Below are 25,340 nucleotides of genomic sequence, written 5' to 3'. Positions count from 1 at the left end.
CTTAATGTTATATCTTTGAGTTCAAGTTTTGCCTTTTTGGGAAAGAATGAGGCAGCAAAAGAGCTGGCACCTATTTAATGTGCATATTCATCTTTCTACATTTAATATAATTTTGTGTAAGCATTTCTCAGCATTGAAAGAGTTCACTTATTTGTCATTTCACACTATGGCATTTAATTAGTATCCTATTTACTTAACTATTCCTTTACTTTTCAGCACTTAGGGTGTTTCCAATTTTTCACTCAGAATACATATTTTTACCCTCTCAGCTTGTTTCTTGACATGGAGCTATTGAAAGGACATGAGCCTAGTTCCAGAGCCTGATTTAATGCCAGATTACTTGTAGAGGGCTGACTCTATTTATGGTGTCAAAAGCAATTTATAAGATTTGTTATGTCTTCACCAACACTGGGGTTTCTTAAATATGTATGTATCTTAAATCAAAGTTCAATGATTCTTTAAAGTTATTTAAAGAAGCATTAATTTTACTGGGGACGGAGGCAGATTCCCAAAACTCCAAATTACTTTCTGTATCTTTCCATTTGTGTACCATTTTTGATTATTCGTTAAGTAGAATTTGTATAATGACTACATATATTAATTTCGGCTTTCTCTACATTTTGAATAGTGACATTTTATCAGTTATATTTACCAGTTATGTTTTCATTATGCTATTTTTATTTTACTTCATTTTGCCATATAAAAATTTATCTTTATATGTCTAGGCATATCCATTTTGTCTCTAACATGCTCCATTTTTTTGAGGGGCCCTAAATTTCTTTCTTCTGCAGCATTTAAATATGCTATTGTACCTTTTATATTTAAAAAAAATAAATTTTATGTTCTCTGATTCAGTTATATTACAATGTGAAATGTGAAATATGAATCCAAATTAATTACTCTCCATGTGAATATCCAATTATCCCAAAATAACTGCTATGAAATAATATTACCCACTGCTGTTATTTTTGCTAAATTGCTCATAAAATAATTAATTTTAAAATATCAATTCTTATTCCATTTATCATTTCCCCTTGATTTTCTAAAGTCCAGCACCATGTGGAGGTATATTGTAATGTTAAAACATTTTGTAAAATTATTAAGGAAGTCCATCAATCATTTTTATGTGGCTGTTTTTATCTAACTGCATCTATATCTATCTACTTATCTATCTATGTATCCATATATCTTCTTTGTTCTTCCCTGCTTATACATTCATATATTAATATTTTGATCTTTAGCTTTAAAATTTTATAGTATATCCCATGGAATCTGTACATGGTATTTTATTGTGTTTATCTTTTCATTTAAAGTTATGCAGCTTAATTATATTAAATTTTCCTAACTAGGAATGTGTTCGTCTTTCCATTTTCCTCAATCAGAATGAATTGTTCCTTTCTTTGTGTTGCCAAAGACCTTACCCATAGTTCCTGTATGGCATTTATTTCAGTTTACATTGTATTAGTCAATACTTGGCATGTCTCTCTCCTTCAGTAAATGGTTGTTTCCTAGACTGTATGGTTTATTAGAGTTTATTTCTCTAATTTTTCTCAAATTCTAGTATTGTCCCTGACACAAATTATGTACACAATAAATGTTGAGTCATATTTATTAAAATTATTGATATCTTCCTATGTCCTTTCTACAAAGATTTTATTTGTTCACTACTAGATCTCATGTGGTCCAAGTTAAATTAACACCAAGGGTCTAAGGTCAATTTTTTGATATTTTTAAATTATAATTTTTTCCGTTTTATTTTCAAGCTATGGCTGAAAACTATTATATAAGAATCCAAATCAATTTTATGCCTCTCATTGTGGAAATTATAGTTTTGAGAATTATTACTTGTGTGTCAGTTTGATTAGTTTGTAATTCTTTGACTGAGTGTTTCCATGGAGATGTGACCACCCAACTGTGGGTGATAACTCTGATTGGATGTTTTCCATGGAGGTGTGGCCCCACCCATTCAGCATGGGCCTTGATTAGTTCACTGGAACCCTATAAACGCTCAGACAGGAGTGAGCTTGCTACAGACAAGAGGGACACTTTGAAGAATGCACAGGAGCTGAGAAGAGAGGAGCTGCAGATGAGACAGTTTGAAGATGGCCGTTGAAAGCAGACTTTTGCTCTGGAGAAGCTGAGAGAAGAAAAACGCCCCAAGAGCAACTAAGAGTGACATTTTTGAGGAACTGCAGCCTAGAGAGGAATGTCCTGAGAGAAAGCCATTTTGAAACCAGAACTCTGGAGCAGATGCCAGCCACATGACCTCCCAGCTAACAGAAGTTTTCCAGACACCATTGGCCATCCTCCAGTGAAGGTACCTGATTGCTGATGTGTTACCTTGGACACTTCATGGCCTTAAGACTGTAACTTCATAACCAAATAAGCCCCCTTTATAAAAGCCAATCCATTCCTGGTGTTCTGCGAAAAGGCAGCATTAGCAAACTAGAACAACTTGGTTGTTTTCTTAAACTTTTAATATACTATTATCTCATCTGTAAAAAATGTCATTTCTCCCCATGCCAATATTTATAGATTTTATATATTTTACTTCCTACTTCTTGAATAGCACATATCAATAGTCATGAAATCAGCATTCAAATCCAGTGTTTACAGAGAAGAAACTTCTGAGAATATTCAGGACAGCAAGCAGTTATCCCTTGAAACTAGCATGAGTTCACTGGGATTGAGCACTGTCAAAAAAAGCTTACTTCCCTTTTACCTGATTGTCACATGCAGAAAGAAACAGAATCTCTATGATATCCATATAGACAAATGAATCAGAGAGAACTATGTTCAAATTCTGACTTACTGCTTTAGAAACCATTGGTAAAGCAGTGATCATATCTCTCTCATAGATATTATCTGGGCATTAGTAGTTACTAAATAAGTGTTAACTTCGTTTTCTTCCTTAATGCACAGACAAACAAGAAGTGTGATGGTTCTAATTTTAATAGAGAATTTATCAAAGGTATTAAATTACACAAATTATAGATTTATTTATGTATCTTTATTAAAATGACTTTTTTCTGTACAAGACTATGAGCGTGTTGATGGCAGAAAACGTATCTATTTGGTTAACTGTTGTATCCTGTGTCCAGCCTGGAGCTATCTCTGCGTAGGCACTTAATACAACTTCAGTGTAGGAATAGATGAAGTTAAATCTGGATGACCATAACAATGGGTTTAAACTAACAATATGAAATATAATTAGGCAAAATCTACATGCTTTTATAAAGTATAGTGTTTAAAACAGAGATGATAATACATACACTGTCATCTACACTAGTCAGATGCCATGAAATATTTTCTTCAATTTGGGGCTGTATTTTAGGAAGTGCTATTGAGTAACAAGAACATTATAAGAGAAGTGAATCTAGGATGGTTCACTCCAATTCATTCATGTGAGAAACTTTTGAGGAATGGGTAAGTTTTTGCTACAAAGAAAAAACATTGTGAAAGAGCTCATGAGAACTCTCATTGTATCTGAAGGTTTGTCAAAAGGAAGACTAAGGTGTTCAAATGTTTAAGGGTTGTATATGGTATTTGAGGGATTTGGACTTTATTTTGTAGGTAATGGTGGAGAATTAAAGAATTTTACTTTGGTGACAATAAAAAGCAGTAATTTATCATGTCCTCATGTTCCTCTTATATAAATCTTGGGGACTGGTTCTATGTCTTCTTGAAGAGCTTTTCTAGTTATAAAATATTATCAGTCTAGATTTTATAGTCATTGGCTATAATGGAGGATTTTGAAGATGGAAATTCTTGCTATCAAATGTCTTCCTCATGATGATTACTGATCTTCAGGTGTATGGGATGGAAATAGAAGAAAAGCAAAAAACCAGGTAGTACATTGTGGAAGAAGGTAAGCATGAACTAGCTAAAGTAGTAGTGAGAGAAAGAGAGAAGATGGATATAGACAATTGGCATTTTAAAAGCAGAAATATTGAATAATCAACTGACTGAATGTGAAGGATAAAAGGGAGGACAGTGTGAATAATGACTTCAAACCTATTAGAAACCTGTAAATTCCTGGAGAACCATGACTGTGTCTTTTCATCAAGGGGTTCTCTGAAGGAGGTAGAACTGTGCAAGACATATTCAAAAGTGTTCAATGACTGTTGCAAAAAGATGGATTGAGAGGAGAGGATTGTGAATGTGGCAATGTCAAAGCAAATGTCTGGATCTAAGATGCTGAAAGAGAGAAGAGAGAATTTTTCTTTCTTTTCAAATGGTCTGAATTAGGGTAACAAGTTTAAGGCAGCAATGTTACCATCAATAAAGTTTCAAAAAGCAGGAAAAGCAATGAAAAAAAATTCTAAAAGGGGTAGAAAATGGGCTTCTTTTAAAAAATGAAGGCACAGAAATGAAATAGAGCATTTGCATTTGAACTTGGGGAAGCTTTGCAAACCTTAAACGATGAATTGCTACTATATTTTAGAATGTGGTATCATTGCATTATCCTTTAGAATTAAGTTTTATTAAATTCTTATAAATAACTTCATGGTTTGCATTCAAAATAATTCATCACGCCTAAGGAAATCTGTTAAAACCAGTGAAGAGAAAGTTCTATGTTTAAATTCTTGCTGTTATTCTGTCACATTTCAAGTAATATTACATAGCAGCCATTAGGTTTCACAAATGAATATTTCAGGGAAAAAACACAAGACAGTGGTGTTTATTCTTCAAGAGTATGTTAGTGATGTTAAATAATTTCTTAACCAGCCATTAAATACTCTTATCTAAGGTCTATAAGCTTTAACTGTGTAATGAACATATTATTGGTACTATCTAAAACTAAAGTTTTTAAAACTGTGTAATATGTAATAAACATCTAATTTCTAAGATAAACTACATAAAATGTCTCACCAAATGGCTTGAATGTACTTGGAAACTTGGACACAATATTTCTAATATGTAATGTGCTAACTATAATTAAGACCATCGTCAATTTGTTGCCATGGAAAATTTTTGCTGGGATGCCAAAAGTTGAACAAAGATACAATGTCAAACTTTTATGAGTAATTGTAATTTTCCTCATTGTGTCTGAGTCTGGAAATCAAGGTACAACAATAGGCTTTCATAGTGGGCATGAGTACCCACTATCATGTTCCAGGACTGGCGTTAAGCACAGATCAAAAAATCAAAGAGCTTGTGATATTTCTTTAGTAAAAGAAAAGCTAAGCCAGTCCTTCAAATTGTTAGATTTGCCTGTCACCGTGGTTTACATTAGCCAGAAACTGTTGTGTTGTTACTGTGTGTTGACCAATAACAAAAAGCACTATATAATAGACTAATTCCCACCGCCATCCAGTAAAGTTTCATTTCATTCTACGTACATCTACAGCAGTAAGGAAGTGATTTATCTTCAAAGATGCAGAGCACATCCAGCCTTTAATGACTGAGTCATTTGCTAGACCATTGGTGACTTAACATGGAAGAAAATTATTTTTTCAACCTCCTCATTTTACAGATTGAAGAACTGAGTCCAAAGAAGTCAAATGACTAACTCAGAGTATTATTGTGATTTGAGTTCAGCAAATGACATTTCTATTTGCTGCTAACCATAATTCTCTTGAAGTAGCTAATTGATTTTAAGTTTCTCCTTTGGAAAAATTACAAAACATCAGGTATCACTGTTTTAGTTAAGAAGACTTTAATTACTAAATTGATAAGTATCTTCCAATAGTTTCTAAAGCTTCACCAGTGGCAGTGTGGTGGTAGGAAGGAACAAAGGATTGGGAGTCAAGAACTTTTGCTTGTGGCCCAGCATTTTGAATCACATTCTTAGCCCCAAAGCTTCCTTTTTATTATGTGTAGGCTGTACTGGAAGACCTTAAAGCCTTTTGTCTTATAAATCCAGCCCTGACAAGAGTCTCAATACAACAAGACTCTCAAAACAACAAGACTCTCAAATAAGGGTCCATTATATGGAATTGGACAACCCCTCAGCAGCCTTCTTTTGGGTATTCAGAAGGTGTTCCCAGGCTAATGAAGGCACAATTTCATATAATGGACCGTCATTTGAGGGACTTGTCAGATCCCTGCCTTTTAGCCCTGAGGCCCGAGATGGGTTCCACTGGAAGTTCACTCTTCTACTAAACAACTACAGTATTCCAGATACTGTTCTAGATATTGGGATTCCTAACCAATGGAATGGTGCCTTGTTCTCACCTTTTAATGACAGAGCCCCATGAAAGGTAATTCTCAGCAAGCTCAGGGTTAATATTGATATTCATGTCTTTGACTTTATCCATAGAACTGTGCTCCCTGGTCAGCATCCTCCAAATATTTCTCTGCTTTTACTTGAAATGAATCAGTGTCATCACAGTCATTTTTTTTTTTTTTCTTTGCCTTTTTGATCTGGTCTTTATACAAAATAAAGTGTCCAATATAATTTGCCTTTTACGAAATAAGCAATTTAAACAGCAGGCTTCTTTTCTTCTGTAGTAGGTTTCTTTTCTGCTGGCTTCTTTCCCACCAAAGGCTTCTGCTTCTGTGGCTTCTTAATACCAACAGCCTTCTTTCCTTTCTTCCCCACTACAGACTTCTTGCCTGGAACCCCCTTCTCATCTGATTTGGCCTCTAATGTTGCTGCAGCTTTATCTATCCTGAGTTTGTGATTCCTAGCCTGGTGAAGAATGGTGTTTTGGTGCATAGTCTTTGCATTGGGATTCAGTTTCAACATGATTCTCAGGTTTTTCAGTGGGTTCTTCTTTAGAACTCTGCGATGAATCTTCTTGCGTACTGCTCGGAGGGCTTGTTGGATCTCTGGGCTTTTCAAGATTCTGCTAAGGTCTGTATTCATCATCTTGTGCATGGGAAGGTTGTAATTACTCTTGAGGGAGGCAGCTTTATGCTAAGTGCCATACAGGTCGTCTAACTTGAGGAAAGCACTTTCAGTCCAAATGCAGAAATGTCCCACATGCCCACCAGGAGCAAGTTTCAAAATACTCAGCTTGTTTGCATTAAGCAGACTAATTCCAGGGATGTTTCTGAAGGCCTTGATGATTCCATTGTCCTCATTATAGATGATGCATGGTCCCCTGCACTGTATGGTATGATGGTTTCTCATTTTGCCCTTGCCACCTCTCATTTGCTGAGAGGCATAGACCTTTCTGATATCATTCCAGGCCTTAAGTTTCTTAAGAAGCAAAACAGCCTCCTTGGTCTTCTTATAGCCTTCACCTTTATCTTCCACCACCAAAGGAAGTTCAGAAACTTCCTCAATGTGATGAAATCTAGACATGACCAGCGCTGGTAAGGCTGAGGCAGCTAGGGCAGAGCAGATGGCATATCGCCTCTGTGTTGTGCTTATTCTATGGTGCCATTGATACCATGTTTTGGTTGGTGCAAACATGTGACCTCCACAACACATATATCCAAAAGCATGCTGGCTGGATTGGTGAGTCCCACCACCTCGAACTCTGGGGATTCGAGCCACAGCTCTGCCAGTGCCCCAGGACTCAGCACTGGTTTGATGACCTGCTAACTCACTGACAGCATAGGGCTGTTTGTTGTTTTTGTGCAAGTTGGTGTGAACAAAGTTCACAATATCCAGTCTAATGGGAGCCTTGAACACAGCAGGCAAAGTAACATTTTTGCCATATGACTTCCCCTTTTCAAAGTACACTGATATCATGGACGAACACATGCCATGTCAGGGAGAGGAGAAGGCCATGCTCCTCTCAGTCATTAACTTTTAATCCTTCCTAGGGGGCCACTGTGTATTGCCACTGTCACAGCTACTATATCTCCCCAAATCCCCCTCTTACTGAAATGATAAGGTCCTTCTAATCTCAGTGAATGTATTTAAGTGGTCTTTTTAAAATCACCTTTCAGAGGTAATTATGGCATTGTCATGCTTTGTGGGAAGATCCAGTGAGTATTACATCCAGCTGCATTCTGCTCACCATGGACACTGCCCATTTCAAGATGCAACTTCCATCCTTTCTTTCATCTATTACATAAAATAAAATGGCCACCTGCATTGGGTATTGCTGGGAGAAGACCCCTTTCCAAGAAGGACTTTTCCCAAGGACAAAAACAATTGACCTGCAGGGATTTTCTGAGAAAACAGAACACACCCTACAGGGTCACTAAAAAGCAACACCTGGTGATAAAACTAGCTTTGGTCTGGTAAAGAGAGCTTATCAGAATGGACAAGCACTCCACACAATCAATGTGTATTTGCTCCCCACTTTGTAAGACCCCCCTGCCATGTAAAATGGAAACAATGTCAGCCAATCAGAATACCTCCCCACTTGATTCCACATTTGACCTGTATGAGCTTCCCCTTTTCACATCCTCGGTGGCGCTCCCTTCTGCTTTCTGAACAGGATGCTGTCCAATTCATGAATCACTCCATTAAGCTGTGAGAGCCTAAACTGCAAGAAAAGTTTTGCTTTATCACATGTAACCCTCCCATGCACCACACAGTCACATAGTTCATTGACTACACCTTCTTTTTCTTAGTCTCAAAGCTTTGAGGAAATTAAAAGTAGTACTTCAACAAAATTTGGGGGTTTCCTTACTTTTTATAGCAAGCAAAAGTGTATTCCCTATAGAATTCAGTCTTTATTATAATCGTAGTAATTTATTTTGCCAAAATGTTATCTTTGAAAGCAGCATAATCCAATACAGTACCATTTGTAAAGATGTATTGGTTTCCTAGGGCTTCTGTAACTAATCATCACAAATTTGGTGGCTTAAAGCAACATAAAATTATTCTTGCACAGTTCTGGAGGCCGGAAGATCGTAATCAAGGTGTTGGCAGGGTTGTGCACTCCCTCTGGAGGTTCTAATGGAGAATCTGTTTCTTGACTGGTGGCTCCTGACACTCCTTAACTTGTGGCTTTATCACTCCAATCTCTGGCCCTGTTTTCACATCACCTTCTCCTCCATGTGTGTCTGTCTCAAAATTTCCTCTGCCTGTCTCATATAAGGATACATGTGATTGCATTCTGGGCCATCCAGATAATCCAGAACAAGCTCCTTCTCACAAGATCCTTAACTTCATCTTTTGTCATATTAGTTAATGTTCTCAGTTCCTGGGAATTAGGAAGTGAATATACATTATTATTACCAAAAGTCCATTTTTGCTTGGACATGCTCATTTGCTTGTCAGGAAGCAAGGTAGAATTATCCCATACTCGCATGTCACTCAAACCATTTAGTATTTTTATGGCTTATTTAATAAGAAAGGTCTAAGGCATGGGAAGGAAAAAGGATAGAAAGAGAAGTGATATTTATTTGGCACTAATTTTATCACATGAATTACATATGTACAATTTATTGTAAGGAGGGTTCTGCATGAGTTTCAGCCATTCATTCAATTTTTTTCAGCAAACATGTATTGAACATCACAGGTATGCCAGGCTTGAGCCAAGCACTTGAAAATACTTTAGCTCACTTAATTCTCCAAAAGTCATTTGAACTAGGGTTTAGCAAATTGATTAAGAATCAGGGCCTTGAAGTCAGTCCAGGTTCAAATCATGGCTCCACCATTTACCAGCCATGAGAAAATTAGTTTACCTCTCTAAGTGTCAGTTTCCTTATCTGTAAAGTGGGCGTACAACTACCGACTGCACTGGCACGTGGTAGGCACTCCGTAAAAGGTGGCTGTGGTTATACCCATCTGGAGAAGAAACTGGGCTCATCTGAGAGGCTAAATCATTTGCCTAATCTCACACAGGCAAGTCAGCCTTAAACCTTCACTCTGTCCTGTGCTTCACTCTAGGAAAATCTCATTAAAACTCTTCCTCTCTGATAGAAGGTTTCTGTGAGCTGCAATCTAGGGACAGAAAGAGCCAGTATCAGTTACATAAATATCTCTGGTAAAAAACATTAAAAAACAAAAACAAAAACTTTTGGACACTTTCTCCTAAGTTAAGCATATAATATAACTTTTTTAAAGCAAGCAAAAGTGTATTCCCTATAGAATTCAATCTTTATTATAATCATAGTACTTTATTTTGCCAAAATGTTATCTTTGAAAGCAGCAACATATTTGATTCTTTACAGTCTCTGCCTGCTCTACATCTCCTTAGTACTTCCTCCCTCCCCTCCCCCAACATACTACGGCACAAATACCTATGCTAGCAATAAGAAAGTTCTAGGTGTGTTCTTCACTAGGACCAGGCTTGGGAGACAGAAACTGATGATGTCTAAGGCACAATCTAATAGATTTATGAAGTGTGCTTGGAATTTTCTATTTGCTTCCTTTTGGATTCAACCATTCTAAGGTGTGCCAGTTAGGATGCATTACATCCTCCAAAATGTCATGTTCTTTAATGCAATCTTGTGGGCGCAGATGTGTTAGTGTTGATTAGGTTGGAATCTTTGGATTAGGCTGTTTCCATAGAAATGTGACCCACCCAAATGTGAGTAATACCTTTGATTAGATTATTTCCATGGAGGTGTGGCCCTACCCATTAAGCCTGGGTCTTGATTAGTTTACTGGAGCACTATAAAAGCTCAGACAGAAGGAGCTCAGTGCAGCTGAGAGAGATGTTTTGGAGATGGCCATTGAAAGTAGACTTTTGCTAGTCCCAAGTTTACCTGGGAGAAAGAAGCAAGGACACACAGGAGCTGAGAGAAAGGAGCTTAGAGAAATGTCCTGGGAGAAAGCCATTTTTGAAACCAGAACTTCAGAGCAGATGCAAGCCATGTGACTTCCCAGCTACTAGAGGTTTTCTGGATGCCAGTGGCCATCCTTCAGTGAAGGTACCCGACTGTTGATGCCTTACCTTGGATACTTCATGGCCTTAAGACTGTAAATTTGTAACCAAATAAACCTCCTTTATAAAACCCAATTCATTTCCAGTATTTTGCAAAATGGCAGCATTAGCAAACTGGAACAGGAGGCACCAGCAGGAGATTGAAGAGTGAGAGACAATAAAGTCAGGGTGTATATCACCCTAGCTCCCTCCTCATGGGTTGTTCTGGTTGTTGTTGTCAGGTGTCCCTCTTCACAGAGCTAATCCCTCCTTCACCTTGACCTTCAAGTTTAAGCATCCCTGTAATTGCCAGTCCCAGTAATGCATCATTTGCATGTCAGTTTTCCTAAGCCCTGCCTTACCTTTGTAGAGTCACTTGATTAAACTTCTTACAAATAACCTATCACAGAGAGAAGAAGGGAAGGGAGAAGGAAACTGCACCATCCCTCTCAAACCCTTGGTGTCTAACATAAAAAGAATAATGCTGCATTCACTTATATAATGTCCCCTTTCTTTTAGTTATTGCAACTTCAAAACAAAGTGAAGTGAATGTATAGGAAATCAATGAGTTAATATTTTCATGACTGTGGTGATTATTACTGTGTATCACTCTACCTCTTTCCATTTCCCCACTTCCTTTTAGTCACATGGTTTAACTACTAGTATTGAACAGAACAACTGGAGTAATATTAAGGTCATTTGAAGAGGTATGTACTTTGGTATATAGTACAGCTGCTGAGACTCAGCTAGAGAAAATGTATATGGAAAGATTATTTATCGAGAATTTATTTTTCCTTGTGATTTTCTTTCTTTTGTCCCTATCTCCACCCCACCAACATTCTGAGAAGAATGTTTGGATGGAGACTTCTGGAGATAATATCTCTTTCTTTGTTTTGTAAAAGAGGAGCTCATTGAAGAGGTTCTTCTATGCATTACGCTAGGAGGAAGAAAGAAAAGGAAGGACTCTAAAAGGAAGGATTCTAAGAAAGAAGAGATTTCTTGAGAGAAGAAAGGGGATGGAGCTTTAAACCTCCTTTAAGTAGTGGGGAGTTGTGCTTTGTTTCTTGGCAACGCCCTTCATTCCTACCTCAAATCCTTTGCACAGCTGTTTCATATCTGGAATTCTTTCCTCCTCTCCCCCTCTCAATAGCCTCATGGCTTACTCTTTAACCTTCACCAAGTCTTTGCACAAATGTTTCATTCTTAGGCATTCTTTGCCCCCTATTTTAAATGAGAGTCTCCACCATTTAGCACTGTTTATTCCCTAGTTTTTCTCCATAGCATTTAGTTCAATATGGCAGTACCATATATTTCATTTGTTCGTTTATGGTCTGTTTCCCCACTATAGAAATGTAAAATCATGAGACCAAGGATTTTTGTTAATTTTGTTTCCCACAATACCAGTAGCTGGTATTGTGCTTAATAATTAGTTGTTGAATGAATTGATATAATCCCTGCATCCATCCTCGAGCAGTGTGGGTAGCTGTAATAACATATGAGGATATAAGAGGTTGAATTCTCTCCCAATCTACCAGTAGGCACATTTGAAGTTAGATTTAACCTGTTTTAAAGAAATTAGAACACTTGGTATATTTTGATGATCAATGTTTGTGATTGCAAATTCACATCCACTACAAAGATTTTACTTGAAGAAACTTCTGAAGAAGGGTGAAATGACGTTTGCATGAACTATTAATTTGTGCTGAAAGAGTTCGTGGTGATTAACAACTAATCAGAGTTTCAAAGGGCAATGATAACCATATAAGCAGAATAATATTCTATTATCTACCATCCCAAGCACAGGTACTTTCATCTTCATTTCACTTAAACTGTATTTTTGGAGATTGTTTAACCTTCTAGAATTAGCATAGAAATGGTTTAACCTCCTAGGATTAGCATAGAATTATTAATTCTGTGCTTGAGATAGTTAGAATTTCTGCAATTTGTCTTCCTACCTGTTCCTTAATTTTGTCTCAGTAAAAGAGAAGACATACCTGTGAATTTAAATCTTTCAAAAAAAAACAAGAAAACGTGTACTTTCCATTCTGAGTGTATCCAATTACATAGAAGTAATCCCATCCCATCCTCAAAACAAAACCTGAAGCATATCTACCAATTTTTCTTAAACTTTTATGGGGCTACATATTCCCTTAAAACTTTGATGATCACTATGAATGGACTCTCCCCCACTCCCACCTAAATTCGCTTCCCCACACAATTCTGCCTTCAATCCCAGGGGTCAGGGGCTCTCTAGGTTGAGAACCTCTGCTCCTGGGTAATACAAAAAGGCAGACCCCCTAATATTATTGTCAAAGACAAAATGAACCAGAAAATCAAGAGGATGATTATCCAGGTTATTGTAATAGAGAGAACGTTCATTAATGAGAAAAGGATGACGGGCTAGGGTTTTGTATACGGAGTTCTAGCTGGGAAGAAATTATGTAGAGATTTAAAAAAAAAAAGTCTCTCATTTTCTCGTCAAAACCAGAAGGGAGTGGTTAGTGAGGAGAGGTTTATGAGAAATTTACTATGAGTTAGGAAGTTACCTCTCACTTCAGTGGAAGGGGGAGTCCTGAATTGGATATGACCTTTTAATTCTTTAATATCTAGAATTTTTTTCTTCTGCTTTCTCTGTAAGAGCTTACTTCCTAATGTCATAGTCTAAACATAACAAATACTATAAGATAAAGGCATTCATAAGCACATAGGACCAGAACCCCAGCATCCCAGACCATGGAGATTTTCTCATAGAGCCCTAAAAGTTCCAAATGCTACAAATCTATTCCTGAATGTTCCAATGCCCTTAGTGTCTTTACTTTTTCTTAATTCCCTTCATAGCCCTTTCTTTAAACCACATACATAGAAACTTTGGTATTATTTATAATGTCAGGTTTACTATAAAAGAATAAGAAACCCACCTGTCAAAATAAAGAAAAACACTAATAGTGCAATAAGTAAGGTCTCAAAATATCAATTCACTTTTATAGTCACATATATTTATGCACATACTTAATTCACTATGTATCTTACTACTTACATTCCATATTCCATTTTTGAGAAGGAAATTCTAGGTCATTTTTACGTCAGTTCTTAATGAGTATATACATGTGTGCATACACACACACCCATCACAAATGAAAAATACTAGTGTAGGAACTGCTGGAAACCTGATAGGAAAATAAGGTGGATTTTAGATCTCATGATTCATGACCTAACTAGGGTAGGAAGGAGTTAAGGACATTTCAAAAAACAAACACTTTTTATAAGTCAGAGAGACTTGGGAAACTGTTAATGGTGCTTAAAAAAAGAAAAAGAAGAGGTGCTGGCTCTGTAGCAGAAATGTTCTCTGTGGGAGATATTGGAGGAATAAGCAATTGCCTCTTGTCTATTGCTCCTCCCTGCTGGACTATGGGGGAGCTGGGAAATTACATTGCTTGTAAGGCTGGATGGCAAGATGCCATTTAATTTCCTTCTTGACTACTCATGCTACCAAGGATCTAAAAGAATCAATTCTAATATGAAACATAACAAGGAAGTGAATTTTTTAAGATTACAGGGAATGTCTGCTTCTAAATAAACTGCAGATTTCCCTGAGGTACGCTATTAAAAAAAAATTGATGAAATTACAGACCTGAGGAATATAAAGGCTGTATTGATTATTTATTACTTTGAAACAAATTATCCCAATATCTAGTTGATTAAAAACAACAACCATTTTATTTGCTCACAATCTGTGGGTCAGCAATTTGGGATGGACTCAGCTGAGGAGTTTTCTAATTGACTTGCTTGGGTCACTCATGTGGCTACAGTCGTCTTGTAGCAGGACTGTGGCTAGACGGTTGTGGTGGTTTGAAGATGTGTGTACCCCAGAAAAACATGTTCTTAAATTTAATCCATTCCTGTGGGTGTGAACCCATTGTAAGTAGAACCTTTTGATGAGGCTACTTCAGTTAGGGTGTGTCCCACTTCAAACAGCATGAGTCTTAATTCTATTACTGGAGTACTTTATAAGTGGAATGAATACAGAGAGAGAGAGAGAAAGCCAGAGGGAGCAGCCAGAAGCTGGATATCAATGGAAGAGAAGGGAGAAACCAGGGGATGCCACTGTGTGCCTCTGCCTTATGACAGAGGAGCCAGTGATCTCAGGCAGCCAGCCCTAGAACGCCAGTCTTTGGGAAGAAAGTATCAACTTGATGACGCCTTGACTTGGACTTTCTTTTAGCCTCAAAACCATGAGCAAATAAATCCCCATTGTTTAATTTGACCCATTTCATGGCATTTGCTTTAGCAGCCTAGAAAACTAAAACAATAGTTTAAGATGGCTTCGTTCATATATCACCGGTTGGTGTTGGCTGTCAGCTGGGCTGTTTGTCTCCAGCCTTATAGCCCTGGCTTCTTCACAGGATGGCAGCCATCCAAGAGGGCAAGCTCTAAAGCGTTGTGCTTTCCAAGCCTCTGATTGCTTCACATTTGCTAATGTTCCATTAGCCAGAACAAATAACATGGCCAAATCCATTGACAATGTGGGAGGAAATTACACAAGGATACGGACACAAAGCAGTGGGATTCATTGGGGGTGGAGGAAGGCATTACTGTAACAATGCATCACAGATACAGATATATAAGTTCCAACCTGGTATAGTTTTAGGGTAGTATGCCTATTTTATTTCTAGGAGAAACTAAAGAAAATCAAACACCATGTGAGTGGCAAGTATGAGGGAAGTGAATTATTCAGTGTCAATTCAAGTTGAAAAATATTTATTAAATATTTATATAATTGGACACATATAATTGAGCTGTAAGCACCAGGGCTGTGAATAAAAATATGAATAACAATAAATAGCTTAATAATGAATATGAGTAACACTTAATAACAGCTTAATAAAGAAGCTCAGAATCTCATAAAGGAAATAAAGGTAGTGGAGAACATGACTTAAGTTAAAGGAGAGATGTTGATAAAGTATTAAGGAAGGCAAGAGATAAGAAATGCATTTGGCTGGTGAAATTAGTGCAGGCCTCATGGAAGAGATGATATTGATATGTGGATGGTATTTTGACAGCTGAAGATAAGGGAGAATGAGATTTCTTTTGTAAGAAGGGTGCATTTTGAGCAAAAGATATGTTGGTGGAGAAGCTTGGGAAAGTTTGGTAGGGAGAGGTACATCATGAAGTCCTAGCACACTGGCTATGTCAAAGGTGGCAAAAGCTACCATTTGGGGAGCAGTTAATATCTTCCAGGAATTCTCTATGCACTTTGCATACATTATTTCATTTAATTAATGAATAATGAAATACATTATATCCTTTAATCCTCACTAGAATTCTATGAAGCATACTATTTTTCTCAGTTTCCCTACTGCTATGATAGATACCACGCAATGGGTTGGCTTAACAACACGGATTCATTGGCTCATGGTTTCAGAGATTAGAAGGCTGCTCCCTTTTGGGGTGGTAGGCTGGCCAGTAGTCTCGGGTTCCATCACATGGCAATGTCCTCTACTTTCTCTTCCAGTTCTGTTGACTTTCAGCTTCTTGCTCCTCCATGGGACTTTCTCTGCATAAAGCCTCCAATAAAAATATTAAGACCCAAACTCAGTTAGTTGGGACGTACTTTAACCAAACATAACATCTCTGAAAGATCCTATGGACCATGGGTTCACACCCACAGGAATGGGTTAAGATTAAGAATACGGGTTTTCTCTGGATACATAACTCAGCCTACCACGCTATCAGTGTCATTGTTTCAAAGGTGAAGGAACTGAGATTTACAGAGAGTAAGTAGGTTGCCTAAAGTAACAAAACCTTTCTGTCATATAAGCCTTCTACCTATTTTTCAAGTCAGTCCAAACTCATTCTTGTCACAGGGCATTTGTGCTTGCAGATCTCTTTCCTAGAATGTTTTCCCCCAGGTCTCAGCCCGTGTGTCGGTACTGTAGGTATTTCCTGATCATCCTATCAAATTTTGACACTACTTTGAATGACATATAGCTTATATCATGCATCCTACTCTTTGTATAGTCATCCATCCATCCGTCCATTCATTCATTCATTCATTCATTTACTTATCTGTTTTATTCACAGCTGTATCCCCTATACCCAAACAGTTCTTAGCACATAATAGACTCTCAAGAAACTTTTATTGAAAAAATGAATACGTTCTGTGAGAGCAGAAAACCTGGAAACTTGTATGCCTTGTACACCTGGGCATTTCCAGCCCCCAAAATCATTCTTGGAATATTGTAAGGTGCTTAACAAATGTTTGTGGCCTCAATGAAGTAGTAGAACTAAGATTCAAACCAGGTTCACCTAACTCCATAGCTGAATACATAACCACTATTCTGTGGTGGTTACAGTGGCAAAAGGTCAGAAAAGGTGACTTGGATCCAGATCATGAGGGGTTTTCAAAAATGTATCCATGCCAATACATATAAATCTAGCTGGTTTATTTTTAGCTTATTAATTTTATCTGAAGTACAATAATTTGTTTTATGACTATATCACATTTTACTTTTCTATTCTCTTGTTGATAACAATTGTGTTTAGGTTATTTTCAGATTTTTTTCACTATTACAAATAATGCTGCAATATATATTACTTGCAATTATTTTTAATGTGTGAGAGCATAAACCTAGGGCTGAAATTCCTGGGCAGAAGAATTAATAAATTCAGTTTACTAGATATGGCAAAGTTGCTTAAGATAGTAATTGTACTAAACTTACATTCCCTCCAGTAATGCATGAGAGTTCTATTGTTAACACATTATTTTCAGATTTTCTAAGCTTGGTCAATCAGATGGGTATGACATGATAATTCAGTGTTGTTTTAATTTGCATTTCCCCAATTAATAGGAAAGTTAGTTGAGTATCTGTCATATGTTCATTTGCCACTGGGGAAAACTTGATATGATTAACTTACTAATTCTCATCAGAAATGTCGGGGTTGATTTCTGAAACTTTGCCTAAGTATTAATAGGACAATAGATTTATTATAATTAATTCCTTATATGAATGAAAATGCAGCCCAGTGTGTCACATTAGAAAGAACCCTAATGAGTGAGGCTCAGTGTGGTTCCCTGGCAGCTTAACAGTATCACTGTGGTTAGTTCTCTGGGGAGAACTGCTTGAGAAGATTAATGATAACTATTTTCCCATCATGTTTTCCACATTCACCAAGATTTTTCTTTACGCAGTAGGAAATAATAATGTGTCATTTTATGATTGGTCTAAGACATAGGCCAAAGGACACCCTTTCTTCTTATCAAGAACATCCTAAAAGTTCAAGCATAATAAAAATATATTAGCAATGTTTTGAGATATTATAATGAACTTGAAATGAATCCAAGGGAGAAGAGCTATTGAACACTCCAAAAAGACTGGCTTTGACCTGTGAAAACTGTGAAAAAGAGAAAAGTTTCTCATGAAATCTGATATATTTTTTCAGCTCTTTTCTCAAAGGATGATATTTATTCATGGTCTGTTTTTCCTATTTATTTCCATTTTCTTGAGTTGGAGAGTCTATTCTTCTTTATGACTAATATATTCCACTCCCATCTGTCAATAATCTGTCAATAATAGACAGGCACCCTAACCATTTATTTAAGGTGAAAGGTTTCATAAAATGTGATATCAGACACTTTAAATAATTTATGCAGTTGCAAAGCTTCTGTGTGAATAATTTGAGAGGAGCTGTGTAATCCAAAATGAATGAAAAATTTGGCTTAGCTGTCTTCTGAAGAGGCAGTATTCATTACTACTCAAAGACTAGGCTACAGTGCTCCAGCCTCTAGCTGGTGTGAACAAATTTAAAGTGGGCTTTTTCCCTTAAGTAACTACTACATCAATCTAAATGAATTCCAATAATCAAGTTTATCAGTTCATTTTTAAATCTTGGAATAAAAATCAAAATTAAGGGTTCATCTGCCTTATTCCTGAAAGGATATGATTGGGTCTTCTTAATTTCACTCATTTAGAATAATAGACAAACTGAATATCTTGTAGTACACCAAAGTATATTAGCTTTTTGCCAATGTGGGGTACACTGTATTTATTTATCCATCTTTTTATTTTCTCTCCTCACCAGCTAACATAGTCTTTTGATTGGTTATTGCTCAATAAATAAATAAATTTCTGATGATACTTCTTGAACACTTCAAATGCAGAACTGGATTATCTTCATGCAAACTTTTAGAATTAAAATGAGAATTCATCAAGGTTGCTGCATTAAAAATCAACTTACCAAAATCAGTAGCAAGACTGGATACAACTAATTTAAAAATATAGCGGGAGAAAACAAAAGGCTATTTTTAATAGCAATATAAATTACAAAGTACCTAAAGACTCAAGGCATGACCTTTATAAAGAAACAGAGTTGGAAAAAATTATGCTTATTGCAAATCAGAGATGATAGGTCAAACATTTTATACTAAAGGATCAATAACCTCAACAAGAAGATGAAGGACATTTTTATATATTTAAGGAATATAGACAGTTTAATGCATAGATAAAACTACACTATTGTTAATGATCCAGAATTGAGCTATACTTTTATGAACCAAAGGTAATTTTAGTATTATATTTACCAGTTACATCTGATGCCCCAAAACAGCTTTTGATTTCTGTAGTTACCTTCTAATTCCCTGTCTGCCTTTAGAATTAGGTTTGGCTGAGAATGATATAAAACCAAAAATAACAGTACCTTAAAAATCATGATGCTTACTTCTCTCTTACTTAAATACAATTGGGAGTTTAGCATTCCCATAATGATATGGCAGCTCCATAATTGCTAAGGACCTCCGATATTTCTATCTTATTGCTCTTCCACCTTCAACATGTGGGACTTCCATTGTCTGGTCTGTTTGAGCTCTAGCAGTTGTGGTGGTATCCCAGTCAAGAGAAAGGAGGAAGGGTGAAGAAGAGTGTACCCACTTCCTATAGGAAGCTCACAGAAGTCATATCATAACACTTCTGGCTACATACCATTGAACAATATGTGTCTCTTGGCCATACTTTGTTGTAAAGGAAGCTATGAAACATAGTTTTGTTTAAGACAGTCATATGCCTAACTAAAACATAGGGTTCTATATCTCAAGAAGAATTGAAGAACACATAATTGGGGATTTCTACCAGTCTCTGTCACATCATTCATTAGTATTTTGTGACCAACAAGGAGGAATTCTGTTGGCTGATGCCTTTAGAAACATGAATGAGGATTGGGAAGGAAACTGTGGATGATGTGGAAGTCCTTTCCAGTTGAGATGAATTTGGGGAGAAGAGGTTTTTAATATTTAATAATAAAAATATGAGTTTAACACAATATGTGATGCTTGAACATGTTTATAGTCAGATTTTGTGTGAGGGTTTGTCAATATTTATTTTTTTGAAACATATTTAAGGTTCCCATTTCCTGTAAGATATTGGTGTCCTTCTACATCCATGTTTCTTCACATAGTCTCAAAAAAAGAAATACAGACCCACAAGAAGAGTAGATAAAATCACTCATGACTAGAAGACAGATAACACCACAACTTCAATTTACATGTAAGTTGGTAACTAAACATTGCCAAGCCAGCAGAGCCAGCACCAGGAACCCACTCTAGAGCTGAGAGTCAGGTGGAGACTGCAAAGAATAGAAGAGAAGGCCCTGGGTACCTAGGGGTAATAGAACATAATAAAAATAGCCTCAGACAAAGGCAGTCCACCCTAAGTGGAAAAATGCCGAGGACTTTGCAAGGCAGAGCATGAAGGCAGGACTCCTGTTAAGGCTGTATAAGCATGACTGGGGAACAACCTAGAAAAGAAAGACATCCTTGAGGGCTTGGTGACAAGGAGAAATAAGAGAAAAGCAGAAAAGAGTCACACGACAAGAAGATACACCAGCACCTTCTCTAAAGAGCCACAGCATAAAAGGTTCTATTGATTTTAGAAAATGTACTCCCTCATACCAACAGAACAAAGCTCTCTTCAGCTAAGACACTTTGTAAGCATTGCACATTACTACATATACCTGTTATTGCTGGCCCAGAAAAGTATAAGACATTTCACAATGAACAGAAGACAACATCCTAGAAACTAAGATAAGATGAAAATTAAAATGAGATAAAAGAGATGTCAACTGATAAATATTCTCCCCCAAACACTGATTCAGAGAAAAATTTTAATAATAAACCCCAGCCTGAGTTAAATATATTTAAACAAGCAATTTAAAATATTGAAACACAGTTTGAATTAGAAATTTAAAATTTAGAACGTAAATAGACCAAAAAATAGAAAGATGTGAAAACTGACTGAAATTAGGAGAGAAAATTAAGGTAATGACAAAATCATTTCAGAAGTAAAGGCTAAATTACAATCTTCCCAAGGAGAACAGAATTGTCTGAAAATATAGATAGTGTATGGAGAAATTTCATGGAAAGAGTTAAGAGAAAGAAAATGAAATAAACCAAGAGGTAAAAAGGAGCAGAGAGAATGTAGTCAATACAGAAGAAAGGTAGAGGAGATTCAAATCATATATAGTGGAGAGACTAAGGGAGAAAACAGAACAATGCAACAGAACTAAACTATAATTATACCTCATAGCTCTTTTAAGTCATTAATTATTTTCCCTAGTATTTGCATGGAACTAGTATGATATTCTTATTAGTTATAGTTCCTAGTATGCAATAGGTAGATTTTTCCCATACACAATTCTGTTGTCAATTCTCTGTACTAGTGTCAGAAAGCTATGAGGTGTTTTTGGGTCATGAGAATTGTTTAAAGTGGAGAGTGATGAGGATTGTACAACTAACTGATGATAATGTGAGATATGGATAGATTATCATGTACATAACATATGCTTTGTGACTTTAGGAACCCTTTACTTTATAGGTCAAGCTGTTGATCTAGAGGCTTGCACTGGTGAAATTTATGGTTGTAAAGGGGAGGCTAAGCCCACCTGTAATTATGCCTAGGAGTTACCTCCAGAGAACCTCTTTTGTTACTCAAATGTAGACTTTCTCTCTCTAAGCCTACCTCTGCAAATAAATTCATCACCCTCCCCCTGATGTGGGACAGGACCCCCAAGATGAATGAGCCTTCCTGGCAATGTGGGACACAGATTCTGGGAATAGCCTGACCCTGGCTTTGAGGGGTTAAGAATGCCTTTTTGAACAAAAGGAGGAGGGGAAAGAAAGGCAACAAAATAAGGTTTCAGTGGCTAAAAGAATTCAAATAGAATCAAGAGGCTGTCCTGCAGGTTACTCCTATGCAAGCTTCAGCTAGATATGCCAAATGGCCACAGTATGATAAACCCAAGTCAACAATGGCCCCCCAAACCCTAAGGAATATCTGGATCCCTATCTGAGACTCTAAAAAAGTTTCATTCACTAATTCTATTCTTCAAAAATGTAAATCCTCCAGAGAACTCCTATGCCAGCTAAGTCCCAAAACGCAGAGGCAGTAGCTTCTTTGAGAACATGACCAGAAATGTCCCCCTTTCCCACAATGTCAACACCCCTTTTCAACATGAATAAGTTAGGATGGTCACTGCCTAGATATCCCTGAAGATCAGGAAAGTGATTAAACTAGAGGAAGGGGTAGTAACGGACAAGATGGAATTTAACAAAGGATTAAGAATACTGAATCTCTATATAATTTTCTCCTTAATTGCTGGGGTATTAGAATAGCAAGAAGGAAAGAATTGAAATGGTGGAACTGTAACCCATAGCATTCTTTGAAATTTGTTCCATAGGTACTTGTTAACTTGTAATTTGAAAGTTATCTCCTTTTTTTATATACCTTATATTTCACAATAAGGAAATAACTGAAACTATGGTATTGTAACTGATAACATTTTTGGAAATTTTCTATATAATTACTTGTTAAATTAAAAAAAACAACTATAGTTACAGAAAAAGTAACATAAATGAAACAAGACTTTAATTTTTATATTATAAGGGTAAACCAGGTACCCAGAGAAAGCATCCTGGACAGAGAACTCCATGACATATCATAGTAAAACTAATAAAATTTATGATAAAGAAACAAATTTTCTACACTTTCAGGCAAAAAAAGACCGAGTCCTTTGAAGGAAAGGAAATCAAGTTAGAATAAGATATCTCTACAGAGACACACAGAGTAATACCATAATGAAGGAAAGAAACTTAAGGAAATAAAAAGAGTCAATGATTCTTACCCAGCCATGCTGTCCTTCAAATATTATGCCTTAGCAAATGAAGTTTTATATGTAGAAGAACTCAGGAAATACTGGGCTTCTGAGTCCTTCCTGAGGACTCTAATAGAGACAAGCTCCATACAATCAAGTGATTACTGGGGAAACTTGGGCAAAACAGCTGAAGGTACATATTAAATTTATTTAATTGTATATGTACACGTGAGACACAGCTAGGTAAAGGGTGGAAGAACAGTAAGAAATTTCACATGCTTTGACAAAGTAGAAATAATACAACTGAAAATATGAGAGGAACAAGAAAGGGGAAAGTCGACAAGCTTGCCAACTTTTGCATGTTTAATAGGTGGAATCCAACAATATCATTTAAAGTAGACAAATCAAACATAGAATCAAGTAGGGAAAACAAGGACTAAGGGCATTTTAAACACATTATTGAAACACTTGCCACTAGAACAGAATAAGAAACAAAACAAACTTTCCTACCTAACAAAAGAAATAAACAAAAATAAAAAAGCACACCATGTTGACAAAGAAACAAGGAAAAACAGCACAGTACATATGGTAGGTATGATATAAAAGGACAGGATTCAAGCCAAGGAAATATATGAATAATATAAATAGATATGAATCACTATTAACAGAAAATACTTTTCAGATGGGCTTACAAAGTAAAACAGCATTCTATGTTGCATATAAGAGCTGTTCCTAAAGCAGTGTTTCACAAAGGGCTGGGCAAAGACATATCAAGAAAATTCAAACAAAAAGAAAGCAGGGTTGCAATCTTGATAATAGATAAAGTAGAAATCAGGTCAAAGCAATAAACGAAATGAAGAACCGATAATACTATTAAATGCCACAATTCATCACAAAGATGTAACAGTTATGAATACATATATGTGATAAATAACTCAGTATCATGGTGATGAACTCTGGAGAATACTTTGCATCAGTAAAAAAGAATGAGGAAAATCTGATACAGTACAATTTTCAGGTTGTATCACTAAATGGAAAAAAAGCAAAGTGCTAAGGACTATACAGGGTGTGATAACTTTTGGATAATACGTGAGTAGAAAAGCATTTGTGTTTGCTTATTTTTTTAATTCAGTTTTATTGAGAAATATTCACATACCATACAGTCATCCATGATGTACAATCAACTGTTCACAGTACCATCTCATAGTTGTGCATTCATCACCCCAATCTATTTTTGAACATTTTCCTTACACCAGAAAGAATCAGAATCAGAATTAAAAATAAAAATTAAAAAAAGAACACCCAGATCACCCCCCCCATCCCACCCTATTTTTCATTTAGGTTTTGTCCCCATTTTTCTACTCATCCATCCATACACTGGAGAAAGGGAGTGCGATCCATAGGGTTTTCACAATCACACTGTCACCCCTTGTAAGCTACATTGTTACACAATTGTCATCAAGAGTCAAGACTACTGGGTTGGAGTTTGGTAGTTTCAGGTATTTACTTCTAGCTATTTCAATATATTAAAACCTAAAAAGTGTTATCTACAGTGTGCACAAGAATGTCCACCAGAGTGACCTCTCGACTCCATTTGAAATCTCTCAGCCACTGAAGCTTTACTGTGTTTCATTTCACATCCCCCTTTTGGTCAAGAAGATGTTCTCAATCCCATGATGCCAGGTCCAGATTCATCCCCGGGAGTCATATCCTTCATTGCCAGGGAGATTTACACCCCTGGGAGTCAGGTCCCACATAGGGGGGAGGGCGGTGAGACCACCCACTAAGGTGGCTTAGTTAGAGAGAGAGATGGCCACATATGAGCAACAAAGAGGCACTCAGGGGGAGATTCTTAGGCACAATTATAAGCAGGTTTAGCCTCTCCTTGGAGCAACAAGCTTCATAGGGGCAGCCCCAAGACAGAGGGCTCAACACATCAAGCCGTCAGTCCCCAGTGTTTGTGAGAACATCAGCAACAATCCAGGTGAGGAAGTCCAACACCTCTGCATTCTCCCCCAGCTCTTCAGGGGGTCCCCAAATATACATTTTTATTCTCCACCCAAATTACTTTAGGATGTGAAGTTCCATGTAATTGCAGTGTTTGAACAAACTGACTGTAGAAGTTACATTGTTTAGAAAATACAGATCCTACACCAAATAAACATCTCTTCCCTTGGTCTCACATGGAAGTTGAAATTTGAACACAGCCAGTTTCAACCTTTAAGGGGACCACTCTTAACATCATGAATAATGAGCAAATTTTATGTGCCTCCTAATCTGATGAAAGAGACTTTGTAGATGTGATTAAATTAAGGATCTTGAGAGGAGATTATCCTGGGTTATCTGTATGTACCTAAATATAATCCTAAGTGTCCTTACAAGAAGGAGACAAGAGAGTCAAGGAAAGAGAAGGAAATATGATGTTGGAAGCAGGGAAGAAAAGGTGATGTGATGTGGGGACATGAGCCAAGGAATGAGGAT

At 36.7% G+C, this 25,340-nt stretch overlaps 1 protein-coding gene and 1 pseudogene across 3 annotated transcripts in view; both read right to left on the bottom strand.

Moving 5' to 3' along the window:
- GABRB1 (gamma-aminobutyric acid type A receptor subunit beta1) overlaps positions 1 to 25,340 on the bottom strand; it is a 534,121-nt gene that overhangs the window by 270,242 nt on the left and 238,539 nt on the right. The gene's annotated exons all lie outside the window — the stretch shown is intronic.
- Positions 6,425 to 7,698, bottom strand: LOC119529038 (annotated as a pseudogene).

Source organism: Choloepus didactylus, chromosome 3 (assembly GCF_015220235.1).
Source record: "Choloepus didactylus isolate mChoDid1 chromosome 3, mChoDid1.pri, whole genome shotgun sequence".
Lineage (NCBI taxonomy): Eukaryota > Metazoa > Chordata > Mammalia > Pilosa > Megalonychidae > Choloepus > Choloepus didactylus.
The sequence above is the reverse complement of the archived record's forward strand: the minus strand, read 5'-3'. Positions and strand labels throughout refer to the sequence as shown.